Source organism: Equus quagga, chromosome 2, assembly GCF_021613505.1.
Source record: "Equus quagga isolate Etosha38 chromosome 2, UCLA_HA_Equagga_1.0, whole genome shotgun sequence".
Classification (NCBI taxonomy): Eukaryota; Metazoa; Chordata; class Mammalia; order Perissodactyla; family Equidae; genus Equus; species Equus quagga.
Window position 1 is genome coordinate 110094556 of NC_060268.1, and position 22213 is coordinate 110116768.

Sequence of the window (22213 nt, forward strand, 5' to 3'; positions counted from 1 at the left end):
TAAATATACTTAACCAGAAAATATTTCCAATGTACAAAGACACAGGTAACTTAAAAAAAAAAAGTATAAGAAATCCCTAGAAAGTAGTAAACCATCCCAATAACAATTGTGGGTGTGGAACATGGTTAAACCATTCCCCCAAAAAAGTTTAAAAGTAGAGGAAAAAATAGAATCCTAGGGTTAGTCCACAATCTAGATGTCACTTTCCAATATTTCACCCAAATTAGGAATTCTCTCTTTTCAATCAACTCTTCCCACCCATTCCAGCTTCCGACAAATTGTAGTTATTATGAAGTTCCTCTTACTTTCAGTCTTTCAATGACAACAAAATTACTGACTAGACATTACCAGGAGGCAGTGGTTGGACTTACAGCTCTCTCTTAGTTTTTAACCCCTCATCTCCAATGGCTTCTTCACTGCCTACATTTAAAAAGAAAAAAAAATCCTGTTGCCACCCTCCTCTTTCAAGATTACCAGGGGAGTCTATACCAGAAGCGGTCTTCCCGCCTCCGCTCCCCTCTCTGTGCACTGCAGTCTGCCTTCTGCCCATACTACTCTACCGAAACTACTCAGGCCACTACCAACAATAACCTTCTAAGCGCCAAATCCAATCTAATGGACACGTTCCAGTCCTTATCTTATTTGACCTCTCTGAGGAACACGAAGCAAATGAGGCTATTAATCATTCATTTCTTAACTCTCTCTTCTCTCTTGACTTGTGAGATGCCAAATCTCTTGGTTTTCCTCCTACTCCTCTGACCACTCCTTCTCAGTCTCCTTGGCTGGATTCTTCTTTGCCAGCTCCTTCATGTTGGTGAGCATCTGGATTCTCTCCCCCTCCTCACTTCCCTTTCTTCATGTTCTTCTTTGATGATCTCATCCACTTGTAAGGTTTCAAGTATCATCTATATGTTAACGGCTTTCAAATCTTCATCTAAAGAGGCATCCAGAACTTCCTTCAAATCTCCAGACCCTTATAAAACGAGACATACCCAGAACATTTCAGGGCAGTACCACGGGGCTAGAGGGAATAATCTTAGGCTAATAAGCTCCATTTACGTCCCTCTAATTTAGGGTTCAGTTCATTCCTTCTCAGCCTCCACAACCTCTTTCTGAAGTGACAGCTCCTCTGGTTACCTATCACTAATATGACTAACCATCTCCACTTGCCTGGGACAGTCCTGGTTTATGCCCGTTTTCCCAGAGTAACTATTACTGAAATTAATAGTTTCATTTTCAAAATAACACCTGTTTGGTCAATAAACTATATGATCACCCTACCTGCCCACCCATCCTTCTCCCTCCCTGGATTCTTTACTCCCTACTTTTAGAAACCCTAGTTCTGTTACTAGGAAACTTTCCCATATCCTCTACATTCACACAGAGGGATCACTTCATCTCCTCCTCTTAAAAAATCACTATATACACCCAGATCCCAGGCCAGGAAGACAAGTCAGTGTTATTCAGGTTTCCAAAGGTGACTTGGGCATCATTATTATCCCATTTTATCCACTTTTTTTTTTTTTGAGGAAGATTAGCCTGGAGCTAACTGCTGCCGATCCTCCTCATTTGTTGAGGAAAACTGGCCCTGAGCTAACATCCCTGTCCATCTTCCTCTACTTTTCTTATATGTGGGACGCCTACCACAGCATGGGTGCCAAGCTGTGCCAAGTCCGCACCCAGGATCCGAACCGGCGAACCCTGCGCTGCCAAAGCAGAACGTGCGCACTTAACCGCTGCACCACCGGGCTGGCCCCCCGTTTTATCCACTTCTAAGGCTATACTATATATTTATAGTTGTCACCTATTGACCTTGGAGTCATTCATCTCCATTTACTGAGAACTTTTTGTCATACAACTCTGTCTTCCTCTCCACACAAGATCTATTGTTCTGGGGGCTTTACTATCTGTAATAACAATTAATCTCAGCATACTAGGATTTAGAGCTCTTTGACTTCATCTTCTTCAGTGACCCCTACTTGGCAGAAGGCTAGCTTGGTTTAGTAGTAGGGCATAAGGGCTTTGGGGCTAGAAAGACTCAAGTACTTCCCAGCTGTGTGCCTTGGGGAAAGTTACTTAACCTCACTGAGCCCCAGTTTTCTCATTTGTAAAATGGAGAAGCTAATATGTGCCTTAGAGAATAATTGTGAAAAATAAGTACGATAATCTATGAAAAGCATTTAATATAGTGACTAGTAAAGTACTCAAAGAATAGTAGCTTTTACTAATATTACTATTGTAATTAATACCATTAATCTTGGCTACCCACCATCATTGGTCATATCCTGGCCTTTATCATCACCTGCAATTTTTCCAACTCCACAGTCTTAAATTTACGACTCTCACATCACATGTGCCTATTTTCCCATCTCTAGTACTCTTTTACTTCCTTTACTCGGCTTACTCACTGAGATTCTTCACATTCTTCCTTCTCCACATTTATCAGCCCCATCTTGGCTTGGCTTTCTTCCTTAATCAAGCAGGATACTATGGTTCAGCCTTTCAATTTCTTGATTCATACCACCACCCTACCCAAGTTCTCCATCCTACCTTCCCTTCCAATCCCTACCCAGGTTCAGCCTATTTGCTTTCTGTACTGTTATAAAGAGCTGCTGGAGAAAGCTGCTTAACTATTCTGATTGGCCTCTTTCTACATTTGTGACTTCAAGGGTGTTTATCACTATTCAGCAATTAGGTCATTGTCCCTGGTCAAGTCCCTTTTCCAATCACAATAGTAACTTTTCTTTTCCCCTCAAACACACCTCAACCCATGCTCTTCCTTCTCAATCTCAGCAGATAACCTTGCTTCATGGAGACAAGAGATGCCATCCTGGATACTTATTTATAGTGTACCTATTCCCTATTTCCTTTTCTTTTTTAAATAGGAAGATGCATCACCGCTCTTCTTCAAGGTAACCCTTTCACCTATGCTCTTGTTCCCAACCTTTCTATTTCCTCAGAGATTATGTCTGATTATCTCCTTTCACTTGTGGCTTCAATTTTCTTTCCTCTTCAATGGCCCCTTTCCCTCAGTCCACTTAAGTGTCCCTGAGTCTACCATCTTTAAAGAAAAAGAAACCTTCCCTGATCACATCTCCCCACTCAAGCTTCCACCCACTGTCCTCCTTTCCTTACCAAAAGTATTTGAAAGAATATATTTACTAAATGAATGAAGATTTTTAAAATTTGTTCCAGACTTCTCTCCCAAGTTCCAGACCTATATATTTTTAAAAATTTAATTATGTCTGACTCAGTTCCAACAAAGAAAATATAACAACTATTTCCACCAAAGTGGTGTGAACTGATGAATTTCATGTCTCCAAATCTACTTCTCCAACTGTATTTTTAAAATTAAGACCAATTACCAGCATCACCATTCACCCAGATAATGTAGAATCCTTAAAGCCCACTTTTATCCCTCCCTCATCTTTACCCCATATCTAAGCAAGTCCTTTCTAAAATCTCCCACATCTGTCCTCTTTGTGTCTTGCAAGGGCTCCCACTACTGGGGCCCTCCTCATCTGACACCACTTCACAGGGAGGTTGTAAGGGTTAAATGAAATAATAAATGGGAATGAACTCTAAGATGTGAGGTGCTTACAAAGATTATTTAATATTATTATATCTTTGGCAAAGTGAGCATGCGGTTAATATGACTTGTTCTTAAAAAACCAATTCTGGGTCTTAGCAATGAGGGCTTTCTTTTCTAATCACAAATCATGAAGCATCTGTTCAGCAATCTGGTCTATAATTTTTCTAAGAATCAGTTTCAAGATGTTCAATGTATAGTTTCTTGGCTTCACCTCCCCCCACTCCATTTTTAAATTTAAAATATGCAATTCTTCATGTTTCTGGCAAAAATCTTCTATTCTCTTTACTTTTTAAAAACAAGTGGCAGCAGCTGTATAAAATATGTGTAGTACTCTATCTTATCATTCATCTATTTCTTCCCCTCATTTACAGTAGCTAGAAGCTCTGCTATTTCCTCATCCTTTTTGAGTTTCAATTTCAAAGAATCACATTTGACTGCAATAATGACTAGCCTTTTGGAAAACTGTTTGATTCCTTTCTTGATTAATTAAGATGATCACACTTTAAGCATTACTCTTTCATATTATTAGATAAAATTTTTCTTTTTTCTTTCTTCCCAGCAGTTAGACCTGGAAAGCATTCAAAATTTCCAAATGTAACTCTCTCAATTACCATAAAACAAGCCCAGAAGGATTAAGAGGTACAAGGACAAATACTGGTGAGAAGCAATAGCAAATGATAGTAGTATCAAATAGAATATAGTGTCTCCATCAACTTCAAGATCAGTTTATAATTAGTTATTAATTTGAAAGATTTTTATATACTTTCAGGATATATTTAGGTTGTAAATCCATTTAAAAATATTAGCTCATTACCTCTGTTCTTAATGGAAGGGGCAGACCTTAAATTCTAGGAGCCTGATATATGTATATATATTTTTTAAAGATTGGCACCTGAGCTAACATCTGCTGCCCATCTTTTTTTTTTTTCTTTCTCCCTAAAGCCCCCAAGTACATAGTTGTATATTCTAGTTGTAGATCCTTCTAGTTGTGCTTTGTGGGATGCCGTCTCAGTACGGCCCGAGGAAAAGTGCTACATTGGTGCCCAGGATCCGAACCGGCGAAACCCTGGGGAGCCGAAGGAGAGTGTGCAAACTTAACCACTCAGCCTTGGGGCCAGCCCCGAGCCTGATTTTATATATATATAATTATTTATTATTTTTTTTTTGAGGACGATTAGCCCTGAGCTAACATCTGCCACCAATCCTCCTCTTTTTGCTGAGGAAGACTGGCCCTAAGCTAACATCAGTGTCCATCTTCCTTCATTTTATATGTGGGACGCCTGCCACAGCATGGCTTGACAAGGGGTGTATAGCACCTGGGATCCAAACTGGTGAACCCTGGGCCACTGAAGCGGAACGTGCAAACTTAACCGCTGTGCCACTGGGCTGGCCCTGAGCTTGATATATTTTTGATACAAGTTTTACAGGTCAAATTCTATTGCTCCAAACACTGCATTACTTTATGAAAAAGATCTCCATTTAACATGCAATGGCCCTCTTTAATGAAACAGCCAACTTTAATGAAACAGAAGAATTGGGATGATCCCTGTATATTACTGACCTATTAGTAAAGTATTAAAAATATAGGTCATTTCCATTTTAATTTCACAAATGGCCAAGTGAAGTGAAACCACATTTGATAACAAGATTACTGAGGCTTAAAAAAAAAAGTTCGTGAACTTAAGCCAGGCATCTAAACATAATTCAGAAAAAGATTAATCAGATGAAGGCGTTCAAGTTAAATACAGCAACAAACTAAAAAGGTACTCTGAAATTCTAGATTATATGGCTTTCTCTACAACTGACACTAACAAACAGATGCTCTGAGCAAGCAAATAAAAACAAAACTAGATTCGCTGAAAAGAATGACTAGGCTAGTCGAAAGAACTAAAAAGAAAATGAGCAGGAAAAAGGTTGGCAGTTTATGGGTGAAAATATTAAGTCCCTGTTATAGTCAAGATGATATAAAAAGTGTCCTCAATACAAAGTCACTAGGGTTTACTAGTACTAATCTCCACTTAGATGTCTAATTTTATTGTTTCTAATCAACTCTTAAACCTCTTCCTCACCAAACTGCTCTTCTCATGAACTTCACCTCAGTACACGTCTATCCCATCTTTCTACTTGCTCAGGACAAAATTTTGGTGTCTTTTAAATCTCCTGTTGACTCCACCCTCATCTTTCCCACAAATCAACCACTCCACCAATTCTACTGTGGTCCAAGCTACATCATCTCTGGCCTGGATTACGGCAAGAGTCCACGAACTGATATCCCTGCTTCTGCTCCTGCCCAACCCCTCCCCGCCTGGCCCCAAACAAAGTCTACTGTCCATCTAGCCACCAGAGTGACCCTTTTAAAAGGCAAGTCTGATGGTATCCCTCCTCGATTCAAAGAGATGAGTCCCCTTTTCACTCAGAGTGGAAGCCCAAGTCCTTACAAAGGTGTACAAGGCCTCAACCAACCTGATTCCCTATTCCCTCTTACCTCGGACTTCATTTCTACTCATCTTACCTTGCACACTCCACCACAGACAAATCAGCTTCTCTGCTATCCTCAAACATGCCCAGTACACTTGTGCTTCGAAGCTTTTGCAAATGCCTTTCCCTCTGCTTGAACACTCTTCCCTAGAGAGGTGCATGGATTACCTTCTCACTTCCTTCTGGTCTTGGGCTCAAATGTCATCTTTCCAGGCAGTCTTCTCTGGCTATCTGTAGCTAAAACTGCACCCCTCTCTCCATTCCCTATCCTCCCTCCTCCCTGCTTTTTCTCTATCGTTCTTAACACCATCTGACATAGCACATACTGTATGTGTTCATTATCTGAGGCCTCCCACTAGAATGTAAGCATTTACTAAATTTATATATGACTTTATAGTTTACAAATTGTTTTTATGTAAATTATATAGTAACTCATTTTCTTCTTATGCCCTCTCTTCTGCAAATTCTCCAACCTTTGCAGTAACAGTATGGATGATAGCAAAGAGCCCATCAGAAAAAAGTTGCTGGCTACTTGCAAAGCTCTTTAAAACAGATACCCATATTAATTATCTACATCTATAAAATGAAAGCTCAGAGTCAACATCTTTATTAGCATAAGGTTTCTGGGTGTGGAAGCCAAGAACCATCAGGAAGAAAAGCCCAGTTCAGTTTGTCCTATCAACCTATTAAAGAAACCCTAGGGAAAATGCGAGCGAAATTCATTACTCAAGAAAACATTGGTCCGAATTCAACACAAGATTCAACTCCCTTAAAATTTTCTATCTGCTTAAAACAAACCTCACCAACTCCCAAGTCCTGTCCCTGGGTGTGTATGGTCTGCAGAGCATATAGGGAATGTTTTGTTTTGTTTAACCGGATAATAATCAGGGCGAGGAAGCGTTTCTTAAATCCTCTGAGCTTATCCCCGCCACCACCAAACAACCCGTTGGCCTCCACACTGTGGCGCCGGGGTCTTCCTGGGTTATTTCCCATACAGTGTAATCCCGCCAGAGGCGAAGGGGCATCTCAGCCCAGGCTCCAATGATGTCCAGGACAGAGGGCAGATGTCTCAAGAGGAAACCTCCGCAGAGTCTCTCGCCCGGGCAAAGGGTGTCACAGGCAGCAGAAAAGCAGCGGACCAAGGCACATGGGGGAGATGACAGGTGGGCGAGCACCTCGGGACAAGAGCGCAAGGAACCGCAAGGGTGGTGGCGCGGCACACCGTCAACTCTAGTCGTCCACCCGCTAGGCTGGGCCCGGTCGGGGAGGAGGGGGTGCCCCGGCACAGGATAACAAACAAACTGAAGACAGCAGCAAATCGCCGCCAGCCTGCGCGACCTCCGACCCTCGCGCGCGGGGAAATAAAGTTAGTGGCGGATGGCCGCGCAGCCCCCGCAAAGGTCCGGAGGGGCCGGACGGAACTCCGCCCGCCGTTCGGCTGCTGTCAAAGGCGGCCCGCGCCGCGGGGAGACGTCCCGGAGCCCCGGAGGCGGAGAAGCAGCTCGGGCCGGGCATCGGGCAGGGGGCCCCGCGCCCTCAGCCAGGCGGCCGCGACCCCCAGCCCGGGCAGCCTGCCAACACCCGCAAGCCGCCTTTCCTCCAGGCCACCGAGAGGGGCCGGTATCCCAAGCACTCTGCTGTCACCGTCGGCACCCGGCGGCCGCCTTTACCTGCTCTGTTGCCGCCGCCAGCGCCGCGCGCTCCCCCTCACCAGGAGAATCCGGAGTCGTCGTCGCTGCCGCTGCCACCGCCGCCGCCGCCGCCACCGAACTCCCCACCCCCGCCCCCTCAGGTAACCGGGGAAACCGGGAACACCACCCCCTCCCTCCCCCCGTCTGGACCCAGACCCGCTCGCCTGCGCGTGCGCGCGGGCCCCGCCTCGCGAGTCCCGAGCCCCGCCCTTTGCTGGTCGGGCAGCACCGCCGTCGCAGGCGTGACGCGAGGCGCCGCTGAGCCAATGGGGGAGGGAGGAGGGCGGGCTGAGCCGCGGGGTTGGGGGCTGTGGGGTTCCTCCGCGCGCGGGGGAGGCCTGGCCCGCATCCTCACGATCCCGGTGCCCCGAGAGGCGGGCTGCGTCAGGCCCGGGGGAGAGCGAGCGCCGTTTGAAACGCGTCGGGCGCATGTGCAGCGTCCGCTTCCTCCATTCAACACAGACTGTCCTCGTGTCCCTCTTGTGTAGGTTCAGAGGATAGGGGTAGAAGAAATATGCGAAGGGACCAGGAGAGGGAGGGAGGAAGCGTACCCACGAGGAACGCCAGCCTTCTTCTGGGACCCGGAAAAAGTCATTTTGCAAGGGTTACTGTAGGCTTCTTTCAAGCAACGTAAAGAGGTTTACGAAGGCACCGTAGAATTAATTTAACGCAAATGTGTAATTTTCAACTTAGCCCTCTTCGAACATTTCATGTACAGCGTGCGCTGTCAGCGTTTTATGCCCTAAAATAGCGGTGCCTCTAGAGGGTGGGAGCCGTAGGTTAAATACAAGGATGTTTTGGCTGCATCACTGACTGCCGGGCCCAGCATACAGCTGACGGATTGCTGCCGCTGCTGGCACTTTGTCATTTTAGAAGACAAGCCTCCTTACCACCCAGTCACTGTGACAGGCCTTCTGGCGGAATGTCAAAAGTATTGGGAAGAAGGCTGAACTTTGGGGTCTGAGGGTCCAGGGTTCAAGTCCTACCTAGCAATACAAACTGTAAGCTAATGGTCTACAAATTGACTCGAATTGCTTTAGAATCAACAATTCCAGTAATTTTTGCACAGGTATCAAGAAATAGAATAGTTCAGGATATTATATCCTAAGGCCGTATACCAGATGCAACTTTTAATACCTCAAACTCCCATCTGACCCAATGACAGGCAAAGTAAATAGTTGCCCAGTGATGTGGTTTGAAGGGGCTCTCCGGGGGAAAATTCCGCTCTTGAAAATATCTCTCCACTGACGTCTGAAGTTCAACCTTTAGCAGTTAATAGCTTTAGGCAGAGGTTGCCCACTTCCTCTGGAAATCTTTTAAAATGCAAATACTCCAGGGATGGGCCGCGCACGAAGTTCCTAACAAGTTAGTGAAAGAAATGTCCCAGGGAAATCGTCATTTAACAGATAATGAGCGCCTACGGTGTCTAGGTACTGTCCTGGATATTGGAGATATTCGTGTGAATTTTCCTGAACTCAGAAGAAGAGGAAGCCAAACCTGGCCTATTTCACAGTTTTACCTAGAACTAACCTACTCTTATTTACATATCAACTGTCACCCACAAATCTCAAATAGACCTCTTTTTTTTTTAATGGACAACAGAAGTCACAGAATTGTTAGCTAACACGTCAATTTCTGTTTTCTCTTGAATGGAAGAGAACAGATAATCATGATTTCATTCAACCCAAAGAGAATGAAACAGACTTTATGTGACAATGGTACACAATTCACCCTCAAAGTATTATTTATTTCTAAAAGGCACAAAGTGATGTTATTTGTGACTACTTTTTTGTCTGTATATCTGAGTCATAAAGTATTTTAACCAAGCTGCTGCAGTTTTGACTTGGTTGGAGAGTATCTTAGGACATCCATATTAAGTATACATATTAGATAAACTTAGTTTAAAAGATTTCAAATGAACACAAAAAAAATCTGTAATCAAGTATACACAATAGAAGAAAGAATAGAGAAAAAGTAATAGATACCAAGGAGGAAGACCTACCTATGTATACATCACACACTGGCAAACTTTGTAAGTGGGAAATTCTCCAGATAATTTGACTCTAAAATTAGATTCTAAAATGAGATTATAAGTTCAAGATTTTAAAAGATGCAGTTAATGTATTTTGCATAATTTCACATTAATTATACCCCAAAATACCTTCAAATAATAATTTCATGCCTACATGGACATGTAAATCAGACCATGGAACACCTCTGCTCAAAAACCTGCCTTGGCTCCCCATTTCACTCAGGTACAAACCAAAGTCCGTACAACGGCCTACAGAGCTCTATACCCTCTGGTTCCCCATAACCTTATCTCTTCCTACTTTCCCATCTCTCCAGACGTACTGGCCTCTTTACTGTTTACCCAACATTCCAGGCACATTCCTGCCTTAAGGCCTTTGCACTGGCTATTCCCTCTGCCTGAAATACTATTTCTCCAGCTAGCCACATAACTCCCTTACTTCCTTCATGTCTTTGCTCAGATTTCACCTTCTCAATGAAGTCTACCTCAACACTGCCATTAAACCTAGGCAAGAGGGAACTCTGCCCTGGGCCCCACACTTGAGTGTCCCTCATATCACAAATGCCATCTGTTATGGATGGAATTGTCTGCCCCTCCCCACTCCCCCAAAGTCGTATGTTGAAGCCCTAACCTACAATGTGACCATATTTGGAGATAGAACCTTTAAGGAGGTAATTAAGGTTAAATGAGATCATAAGGATGGGGCCTACATCCGTAGGACTGGGGTCCATATAGAAGCAGAAGAGACACCAGAGCTCTCCACACGTGCACAGAGGAAAGGCCATGTGAAGACACAGCGAGATGGCAGCTGTCTACAAGCCAAGAAGAGAGCTCTCACCAGGAACAAGCCCTGCCAGCACCTTGATCTTGGACTTCTAGCCTCCAGAACCTTGAGAAAATAAACTTCTGCTATTTAAGCCACCAGTCTGTAGTATTTTATTATTTTATTATTAACCCTAGCAGACTAATACACCGCTAAAACTCATTTTATTAAAGAACACATAGGTTCTCTGTCACTGAGATCTGGTGCTGAGAGTTGGCATGGTGTGATCCTAAATGTCATCTCTTTTGTTGTACCTATCAGCTTCTACATGCTGCATAATTTACCCACTTACCATGTTTATTTTTATTGTCTCTCCCATTTAGACTATAAGCTTCTCTAAGGCAGCTAAGAACCTTTGTTCTCTTTGTGATGTATCACAGTGCCAGAACAGTACCTGGCCCATAGTAAGCACTCAGTAAATTGAATGAATGGTTTAATTAAGAACATTTTGTTTAGAGCCAGCCCTGATGGCTTAGTGATTAAAGTTCGGCGTGCCCCACTTTGGTGGCCTGGGTTCACTTTGCGGGTATGGAACCACACCCCTCATCACATAGAAGAACTAGAAGGACCTACAACTAGAATATAGAACTATGTACTGGGGCTTTGGCTGGGTGAGGTGAGGGAGAGGAGGACGAGAGGAAGATTGACAATAGATGTTAGCTCAGGATGAATCTTTCCCAGCAAAAAAAAAAAAAAGAAAGAAAGAAAAGAAAATTTTGTTTAAATTCAAATAAATATCCAAATGGTAAGTTACTTATAATTTTAGATGAAATTCGACAACTTTAATGCCCACCACATTGCGCTGGAGCAGAAATGGATTTGTGAAGATGCAGTAGAGGGGAAGCAGGGCTGTCGTTTCAGTAATAGTAACATGGTCAAAATTGTACAGATGGTCCACAGCTGACTACAGACCACGGAATTGCTACATTAAAAAATTATAGATGTATAAATTTAGTTTTGTAGTGCTTTACTTTATTAGGATGAATTGAATCTTTAAAAGATGTGCTTTTTTAATAGGTACCTTGAAACTTTATTGAAGAGGTCAATTCATAATTAGTGTCTCCATTAAGTTGGTTAGCAACATCTACTCCTTTTTGCAAAATTTACTAGATTAGGTTTCCTTAAGAATCTTTTAGGTAATTTTCTCTTCTAAATCACTGATAGCATTTTAAATCCCCAAAAGTATGTATACTTTACTTTAAAAACTCTTATGTAATTGCATTAAAGTATTTGTAAATATAAAAAAAAATTTATGATGTGATCTTTTCAACCAGCTAAAAGTGTTAAAACAACACAAACTTGCCGTCTTTGCTGTGGAAACTTCATGCGAAGGGAAAAACTGTACTTGTGGGCAACAGTGTTGTTAGTTCTCGTAAAAGTTTTTTTTTTCTTTTTAAATTCTGAATTGTTTTTCTGCTTAGAACAGAAAATATATGCTATAGTAATAAATACAAATGTTAAGACAAATATATAATATAGAAAATAAAGGTCTTCTGTGATATCATCCCAGAAATAATTTCTAGTAACTGATGAACTGATGTGCATGCCTACAGGTGTGTTAGTTACTTATTTTATATATATATATAATATGCACACACTAAGTTGTTATTATTACCATCATCATAATTGAACAAAGAGGGTTTTGAGTCCATTGTTGAACATAATTCTTAGCCAAGTGATTTACTTGCCGTTTCTCATTTTAATACTTGATATTTGTCTGTCTTGATTCACAATATATTCCTTTGGTCAACAAATTTATGATTAACTTTAACCTGTTAACTTGCATGAGCTGTTTATTTTGGGAGAACAAACTAAGTCTATCCTACACAACAGACTAAGAAGTGGCTAAGAAGTGGAAGGAAATAATGAAAAGTTATCATAAGAAATGCTTATTTGCTATCCATTTGTGTTGACAAAGCTAAGAGCCCAGTGGATTGGAACAGATTAAAAAATCACAAGGACCCTTTAAAGCTCATGATACCTCATTCAGAAGACCAGAAAAACAAAGAGATAATTCATGTTATCAGCAGGTTCACAGAAAAGAGTGTCACTTGATCAGTTCAAGGCAAGAGTTGAAAAGGGCCAGTCAGGTTCAAGGTAAGGAACAGGAAAAGATATATATGCGTTTAACTGCCTTCTCAAAAAAAACTGTGCTACATAAAAGGATTCTTCATTTGTACACTTTCTCTATAATTTCATTCACATCACAATTTTGGACCACTTCAAAAAATGTCTCTAACTTGACCTCATACCACGCACGGAATCCACTAGGAAGATTGTTAGATTGATCCATTATTTCAGGCCTTCACTCAATTACTAGGAATTTTCTGTGTTCAAGGCTTTGGGATACAAAGGTAGACGAAAGATATTCTAGGACTGTTGGGGACTCCAGACAGGTAAACAAGCAATTATAGTGATGAGGGTGATGACAGCGTCACACACAGGGATCTCTGGGGTACTGCAGAGGGACACCCAACCCCACATCCAGGATCAGAAAAGGCTTCTCAGAAAAGCTGACTCTAGACTTGAGACTTAAAGGCTCAGCAGGCTTCAGGCAGGTCAGTTTTTCCTAAATGCTTTTAGTGTCCGCAGTCTAGGACAAAATTTTAAAAATGAGATCAATGTAGTGAATTTTTCACAAAGTTAAGTTTGTTCAATTCAAAAGGCTGTCCTCTATTCTGAAACTATGCCCTTCCTACTTTTTTGGAGTTTAAATAACATTCCTTTATGATATGGCAATAATAGTCATGCACATGTTTAATGCCCTTTCTTGACCAATTAATTGGCAATAAAGCATTGGCAAGCTGATTGGTCTCTGAAAGGGTTTGTTGTTTTGTTCTTGTAGTTGATGAGGTTGTCATTTTTATTTTTTTGTAGCAATCTATAGAATCTATGTGTGCAGCTAGGCCAAGATGGGCCAGGCAGGGTGTTCTAGGCCCGTGCTCCTACTTGGACCAGCATCACCTGGGAACTTGTGAGAAATCTAGAATCTCAGGACATGCTCCATACTTACTTATCATTTCATACTTAGTATTGAGTCTTACTTAGCATTTCAACAAGATCCTCAGGTGATTAAAATGCACATTAAAGTTTAAGAAGCACTATTCTGGAGAGGGAACAATATGTGTAAAAACTGGGGAGAGAGATCATAGTGGCTTGAAGGTCCTTTCCAAAGTAGAAAGAGTAAAAGCCACATTTCAGGGAGGGTAAGAGATGCTGAGAAGGCAGGCAGGAGGTGGATGAAGATGATTAATATTTTCCTTTTGCTTCAACTGTAGCCAGATAGATAATTGCTCCATATTTCATCCTGGTCATTTTTAACTAAGTCAGGTTCCATATTGCTTAAAATGTTCAATCACTTGTTGAAGAACCTCAAAACACAGGTTAAACTCTTCTTGGGTAAATAAATGTCTTATCTTTGGCCCATTTTGTAGCAATTAGTGGGATGCTGATAATGCATATCACAACTGTAATAACAGGGTGTGCTGACTCTCCAGAGTGGCTGGTGGAGAATCTGGTTTTTTTTTGGTGAGGAAGATTTGCCCCAAGCTAACATCTGTGCTAATCTTCCTCTATTTTGCATGTGGGTCGCTGCCACAGAATGGCTGCTGACAAGTGGTGTATGTCCGTGTGCCTGGAAGCCAAACCCGGGCCACTGAAGCAGAATGTACTGAACTTAACCTCTAGGCCATGAGGCTGCCCTGAGAATCTGTTTTAATTAGGACCAGATACCAAAGAATAAAGCTTTATCCTAAGCCAGCATGCTACTCCATCACACAGATGAAAGATGCCCTGTCCCACCCAACTGTTTTGATGTCTCAATTAATTTTTATCCTGTGCTGGCATACGACTGCACTGAATGTACAAAGGCATTGTCCTGCCCTTTTGGTATTTATAATTTAGGATTTAAATTAAAGTATGTATTTTATTCTTTTGTCTGCTAAAAGGTAAAGAATATCCCAGCTAAGTCTGACAGAGAAGCCAGAACACAATCTAGTATAGTCTTCCCAACCTCCCCTACCTCCCAATAACTGTTATTATTTTTATTCGTTTGTCTTCTCAAATACACTTTGAATTTGTTAAGTTGTGGGGATTGTATTTCAGCTTTTTGTGAATTTTTTGAATAAATGAAGAAGATGATAGTACTGAAGAATACAAGCAGCTGGAAGAATTCTCTATTACCCATTGTCTCATGGTCAACAGTTATTAGAGGCTGTGTGTCTCCTTACACTTTGGAAAATTTTATTTACATCTTTATTTTTGTGCCTGGAATATCAGAATATTTATATATCTGTGTTATGATGCGTTATATATCTGCGTGCGTTGTGATGTGGCACCCTGTTTGTTAGTAAAGTGCTGTAAAGAGAAATCAAACTTGTAAAAATTACATAATCGCTTCCCCAGTTCCCTATGTAAACTAATTTGAGAGGCATAGAACTGCCATATATTTGGAGTCAAAACTGAATGTTAATGTAGTGTGGTCCCACCTTAAGCCTAAACTATGTTTACCTCTGGAATTCAGATGGTGGGAGTTGTAGGGGTCCTGGTGGGGCTCTCCAGGAATCGTTCATATGAGTGAGTGAAGAGTATTCTGGGGAAGCTCTCCTTCTAAGTTTCTCTGGTACACAGCTCATCTAATAATAAAACTTGGGTTGCAGAAGGGAAGGAGTGATTGTATGTATGACATAGTGTCTGGTATCCAAATTTGCTCCCCACCAGCATCCTAAATATTTCTAAATCCTGAAATTTCAAAGATGTTTTAAAGGCATCGGAGATTAAAAACTGGAAGGCCTGTTTTCACTAAAGTATCTGTAGAATCACTGGTCCCAGGCAGCATTTCCTTCGTATCCATGCAACCAAGTAGTCACATCAGAGAAAAGCGAGTGGCCCCACTCTGCCATGTGAAGAGGACTGCGGCACACCAGCCATGGCGGAGGGAGGTCACTCCCTTCATCGGATGTACGCCTGGAGCCTTGAACTGAAGCGTAAACGCTTCGCCCTGCCCAGCTTGTGCTGACACTGGAGCAATGCAGGAAACACAGGACTCCATGGGAGCATAGAACTCATTTTGTAAACAGTTGACTTACTGCCAACTTGTGTCTTTTTAATGCAGCTATTCCGTGAGTAAAGTTCTGAGACAGCGGTATCACTTAGGAGTATAGGTGCAGCCCAGGTGTGCCATCTTATTGAAAATAAAATGTGTAATCTGTTTGGGAGTATAACAGTATCCAACACGGAAAAGAGGTCCGAAACACACAGTCATGTTGGAAAAAATGCAGACATTATGTTGGAAAACCAACCACTGAAATATAAAATAGAGAAGACAGGGTGGTTCTAGATTCTAGATATCTGAGGAAAACAGTTTATCAGATAAGACATATTGAAGCACCTTTGTGAACTGTAAAGGTCCTTAAATAAGCAAGATATTGAAAAATATTTGGACCTATTTAATAATGTAGTCTTCTGGATTTTTATCCATATTTAAAAAAAATCATGTCACTTCACATAGGTCAGCGTGGTAGAGTTGCTTAATCAGCAAAGCCCCAAGGCGACATCCCAGGAGCAGGTGAGCTCAGCCTTCACTGGATGAGGACTCCTGGCCAGGAGACAGTCTCACCAAAACCTATTGCTTCCCTGGGCAAGGGGGAAGTGGCTTTGTGGCAAGTGACTCCGTCCCTATGGGGGGACTTCGTGGCCAATGTGCAAGTTGCCACTTGGCTCAGCTACTCTTGATTCTATGTGATTTCTGGAAGATACTCCCCCTTCCATCCCACTCTCCCTGCCCCCATCGTCAGACACTCTCCCTAAGAATCAGATACCAGAATCCTAAAGTAAAAATAATGATTACAGCCCTGCTTCTGCTCTTGCTGCTCATACTGTACAAGTTTCTTTTCCAGACATTAAAAGCATCAGCCCAGAATTTGAGTCACCAAATCAAAGTAATAGATGACCAGGAAATGTACTGTAAAGCACCATCACAGGGCCACTCACCCCTCAGGATAACCTCTCTTGACTTGTTTCCTGCCCAACCTATAGCGCCATTTCTGGAACTCAGCTGCTGACTGATAATTAGGCCTAATAGAGAGCAAGGGTTTTGTGATGGGATGCAGACAACACCGCATTTACTGGCAGCTGTGCCTCTGCTAATTGTTGGAAACCTGGCTTTTAACCCTGTGCTTGCTATCCACCACACCCAACTCAGGCATCAGGCGAACTGAGTTCTTCCCATGTTGAAGGCAGCTATCAGGTGAACATCCTACCCACCATGGCTGATTCTTACCAAAGAGGAATGGTATTAGAACGTTCATCACTGGGACACATGCAGCAGGGATGTGCGAGTTTCCTGAAGTCTGATAAATTCAAGTCAGACACATAGTAGATATCTTTGAAAATAAGATAAATCGTTGGCCACTGGGGACTGGATTAGCCAAGGAGGAACAGACCGTGGGAAATGGTTGAGTGCCGACAACATTCACCTCAACTGTCACCTCTGTTTACTGGCACCCTAACCAGATGCCTGAGAATAAGTGTGAAAGACACCATTTAAAGGGAAAGAGAACAGGGAAAAAACGTTTTCCTCCAAATGGATAGTCTCTTGTTTTAGCGCCATGCATGATACTCATCTTTCCCTTCTAATTAGAAATGCCACCTTTGGGGCCGGCCCCATGGCCGAGTGGTTAAGTTCATGCGCTCTGCTTCAGCGGTCCAGGGTTTCGCCGGTTTGGATCCTGGGCACGGACGTGGCACTGCTCATCAGGCCATGTTGTGGCGTCATCCCATATGCCATAACTAGAAGGACCCACAACTAAAATATACAACTCTGTACTGGGAGGATTTGGGGAGAAAAACCAAAAAAAAAAAAAGAAGGAGATTGGCAACAGTTGTTAGCTCAGGTGCCAATCTTTAAAAAAGAAAAAAAAGAAATGCCACCTTTATCACATACTAAATACCTTTCTTTTCTTCACATTATTTCTGAATTCTCGAGAATAGAGAAATATACATAAACTGACAGCTCTGAAAATGGATCTTAATTTTCAGAAGAACTGCTGTCTCAGTTTTTCTTTGATTTAACTGCTATACCTGGATAGCCTAGTGCCTTCTATCTTGTATATATAAGTAATTGATTATATCACCTGAATTCTGTAATTGTTCCAAACATGTGTTCTTTTGACTGGCCACTTCTTCAATTTCAGGGAGTAGAGAGGAAGGAATGAAGGAGCAAAAATATATCCCATTCAATATTAATTTATCAGTCTATGTGAAAAAAATCAGTAGTCTTGCCTTATACTGCTTTCCCTTCTGGACAATCAATAGCACAGACATTCTGAAAAACGAGAGAGAAGAATGGAGGTTCTAAGATCTAAACGTAAGTTTATTGGTCAGTTCTTCTAAGGCAAGGAAGCTGTGTTGATTTATTACGCAGTAAAAGTGTCATAATTTGGCACCAACACCTTAACAGTGACTATAGTAAACACATTTTTGCCACACCTAATATGTACTAAAGGCCAGAAATAACCAGGTGAAGTAGGTTAGAGTATTTATTCTACCTTCAGGTTTTCATAAAAACTCACATTGGGGGCCGGCCCCATGGCCGAGTGGTTAAGTTCGTGCGCTCTGCTAAGGTGGCCCAGGGTTTCACCGGTTTGGATCCTGGGCACGGACATGGCACCACTCATTGGGCCACACTGAGGTGGCGTCCCACATGCCACAACTAGAAGGACCCAGAACTAAAATATACAACTATGTACTGGGGGGACTGGGGGAGAAAAAACAACAACAAAACAAAACAAAACAAAACAAAAAAACATCACATTGATACTGCCTGGATGGAATGCATACATATCGTATAGGACTTACCATCTATTTTTACCAAGAGTGTTTTTTATAATCTTGGCTCAAGGCTTTCTTTCTCTGTGCCTATTCTTTATTTATGGAAAACTGTCTCCTCAACTGCCACATTTTAAAATCCCACTGGCAGCTTTCCTATCACTCATTAAATGTCCCTGGAATTCCACTTCTTACTCAAAGATTTTTCTTATCCAGATGGGAATGATCAAGCATTGCTGCACTCCATCCTTTAAAGAATTCCAGTTAGCTTCTTTTGACAGAGGACCAGGAGTCCAATTTACTACCACGCAAGTCTGCTAAGTGCCCCAGTGTTGCATGGCATGCCAATCATTATGACAATTCAGATGATCCTTTTTTTTTTTTTTAGGTTACCAGAATGTTTTCATTTGGCTTGCTCATTTCCTGTGAACATACAGGGACATTTGTTATTTTACTGACAGTAAAATCAGAAAATTAGAGCCGAGAGAATGAGTAACTTACTGTTAGTAAGGAGCAGGGCAGGGCTGGAACTTGGGTTTCTTGACTCCAAATTCCCAAGCAGATCATAAGAAAGTAATAACGACAAAACGTACTAACTGGGTTTCTTGAAAGGATTTTCTTAGAAGTCTTTTGCCAGAGTCTTATTTGAGAGTTCACGCGTTATTAGCACTCTCGTGTTTCAACTGGTTTGCAGCTTCTCCATGTGGAAAACATACTTTTACTGCAGGCAAGAGACAAATATTCTTTGCAGGTCTTTGCTGTGCTTTAATTATCTAACGTTGCTCCAAGGGAATTTATATTTGGCTACATTACCATATTGAAGATGTACACTTACCATGCATGATTACCTTTGAGGACAAAGGCTAGGAGTTAGAATTACCATATGACCCAGCAATTCCACTTCTAGGTGTATACCCCAAGAACTGAAAGCAGGCACTCAAACAGATAGTTATACCACTGATGTTCCTGGCAGCATTATTCACAATAACCAAAAGGTGGAAGCAACACAAGTATCCATAGACAAATGGATAGATAAACAAAATGTGGTATATCCATACAATAGAATAATATTCAGTCTTAAAAAGGAAATCTACAACATGCATGAACTTGAGAACCTGATGCTGAGTGAAACAAGCTAGTCACAAAGGGAAATATATTGTATGATTCCGCTTGTATGAGTCACCTAGAAGAGTGAAATTCACAGAGACGGAAAGTAGAATGATGGTTGCTAGGGACCGGGGGAGGGAATAATGGGGAGTTAGTGTTTAATGAGGACAGAGTTTTAGTTGGTGATGATGAAAAATTTCTGGAGATGGGTAGTGATGATGGTTGTACAACAATATGAATGTACTAATGCCACAGAACTATACACTTAAAATGGTTAAAGTGGTAAATTTCATGTTATATACATTTTATCACACACACAAAGAATAGGAGATAAAACAATTAGCCCTGATCTGAAGGGAGGGGGGTTGGAAGGCTTCACAGGGGGTAGCTTTGTCTTGAAAGATGAAGAGAGGTTTGGTAGGCAGGACAGAAGAAAAGGTATTCTGTACTGAGAGAATAACATCAGGAAGTAAGAAGGCAATTACAAGGTCATATTGAAGGAACAGCAAATAATCTAGGTGACTGGATACTTGCAGGTAAGTTATAGCAGTTGAAGCTGCAGTGACAGGGGGGCCAGATCTTGAAGGCTCCTGCGTGCCGTGAAAGAAGTTTGGGCTTTATTCTGTAGGCAATGGGAAGCCACTGGAGCTCTTTAAGCTTGGGGACATGTTCAAGCTTGCACTTTAGAAAGATAATGTTGGCTGTTGTGTGAGGAATGGATTGGAGGGGAAAGAGACTAGAGGTAGGGACACTGTAGGGAGACTCTCGCAAAAGCCCAAGAGAGACATTATGAGGGCCCAAGCTGAGAGGATGTGGGAAGGGAGAGGGCTGTTTGGGAGGATGTGGGAACCAAGGAGAGGTGGGGAGTGAGAAGGCTTGTGGAGTGGAGGACAGCTCCCAGGCTACTTGCTTGGCATTTGAGTGGACAGAGTTGTCTTTTCATCCACTTCTGATCACCCCCCACCAGACAGGTTCATCCACCCACATGCTGACTAGGTCTCCCGGCTCACAGAACAATTGCTCAAGACCTCTCTCAACCTTGACTCTTCTTGGGCTTCTTCTTACCTCTCAATCTCTAAGTTCCTGACGTCCCTACTATTCTTAGCCCCCTCTCAATTTGGCAGGCATTCTTGTTCCTCCTAGCTGTCCTTCACAGTTCATCCACAGTCTTTCCCTTCCCCTCCAACTCTAGCCAAGGAATTTCTTATGTATCTCTTCAAAATTCCCCATGCCAATCCTTAGTTATGGGCTGCCTCCCTCTTCCTCCTCGACCAGTCTCTAGTCTCTAAGATAGGAGGAACTTAAGGTATCCTTAGCATACATAGGGAATATAATAGAGGCTGAAGGGTTAGAGAGGGCTAGCAGTGAGGGATGAGAGAGAGAGAGAAAGAATGAATGCATTTTGGATATGCTGGGTTTGGTGCCCCTTGGCTAATAGCATTCCTCATGAGCCCATCTGCACCCATTTATTGACGAGTCCTTGTAACTACGCCACACCCCAGACAAACAATCTCAGTTTACCGGCAACCAAGAATCAGAGCTGGACTCTTTCCAACGAGGGTCTTGGCTCACCCCATTCCAGAGAAATGTCTTCATTTTCTTTCCTTTCTGCACAGTCTTTGGCCACTCTGAGCAAGCAGTATGTAGGAACCAGCTCCTGATACCACCAGGGCTGCCAGGAATCCATTTGCTAATCCCCTTTCTCAGTGGTTCTAAAGCTCTCAGCCTGTACCCAGCCTGCCCACCAAAGCTGCCCACACTCTTGGCCGGCACTGGGAAGTCTCAGAAACACTTTAACCTACCTGCACAGTGATTACCTTCTTCAGGTGAGCAAGGAACTCTTCTCTTTGGTAGTCACTCTGTAGGCATCTTCACTGCGGGCTAGTTAGCAACCATCTACTCTGTTAGCTGCAGTGAAACTGGTCTCCTCTACGCTGTTAAACAAGCTGGGTCTCGCTTGTTTGCAGTTAACTTCTGGCTTCTGTTCAGCTGACTTAGAGTAGTCTCATTCTCCTGGCATTACATGAACATGCACAGTTGAGTCAAACAGCCTGAAACCCCATTAGATGGCAAAGGCAAATCCTGCTGCACTCTGATGTCACCGGAGGAAGATGCAGGAGCAGATGGTGAAGGTAATAGCTTCCTGGGCAAGAACCTCAGAACACAACTTCCCCATGGAAGGATAAAGAAGCTGCCGAAAGAGGCAATGCACCAAACATTCTGGCACTACAGCTACTCTTATCCAAAGCCAAATCTTCATTGGAAATGGCTTCTTGTCAGCCCTATGCAGCTTTTTCGTTCGGTGATAGGGCTAGGAAATCTCTGTGTTGCCAGGAAGGCGAGTGGCCTGCTCTCCCTCTGGCTCTTTGGCAGGTGGCCATGCCTGGATCACATGGGGTGTTTGGCAAATCAAGCCTGGTTCCTTTGCAGTGTAGCTGCAGCAAGGATTTCCAGTTAGTGATCTCATGGTGGCTCCTATGAGTCATAGCACCCCGATTCTCCTGCAGAGGGGGCGGGCCTAAGTCTGTCCCCGAGAGGCTCATCATTACTCTTGATTTGAGAATTCTGCTGCCCTTGGAGGACATAGAACTGAACTATACACCAGAATGTCAGTCCTGAGCCTAGACACTGCCACGAACCATCTGGTTGCAAACTTTCACCAAACT

At 42.6% G+C, this 22213-nt stretch overlaps 1 protein-coding gene across 4 annotated transcripts in view; it reads right to left on the minus strand.

Moving 5' to 3' along the window:
- Nucleotides 1-21876, minus strand: part of LYST (lysosomal trafficking regulator) — a 193531-nt gene extending 171655 nt beyond the window's left edge. For 3 of the 4 annotated variants that reach the window (XM_046651876.1, XM_046651880.1, XM_046651865.1), the window contains exon 1: nucleotides 7741-7829. The gene's annotated coding sequence lies outside the window, so the exon portion shown is untranslated. Of the gene's footprint in view, nucleotides 1-7740; nucleotides 7830-21349 lie in introns of those variants that run through there. The other variant, XM_046651871.1, reaches the window with a different exon arrangement.
- Between the last annotated feature and the right edge of the window lie 337 nt (nucleotides 21877-22213).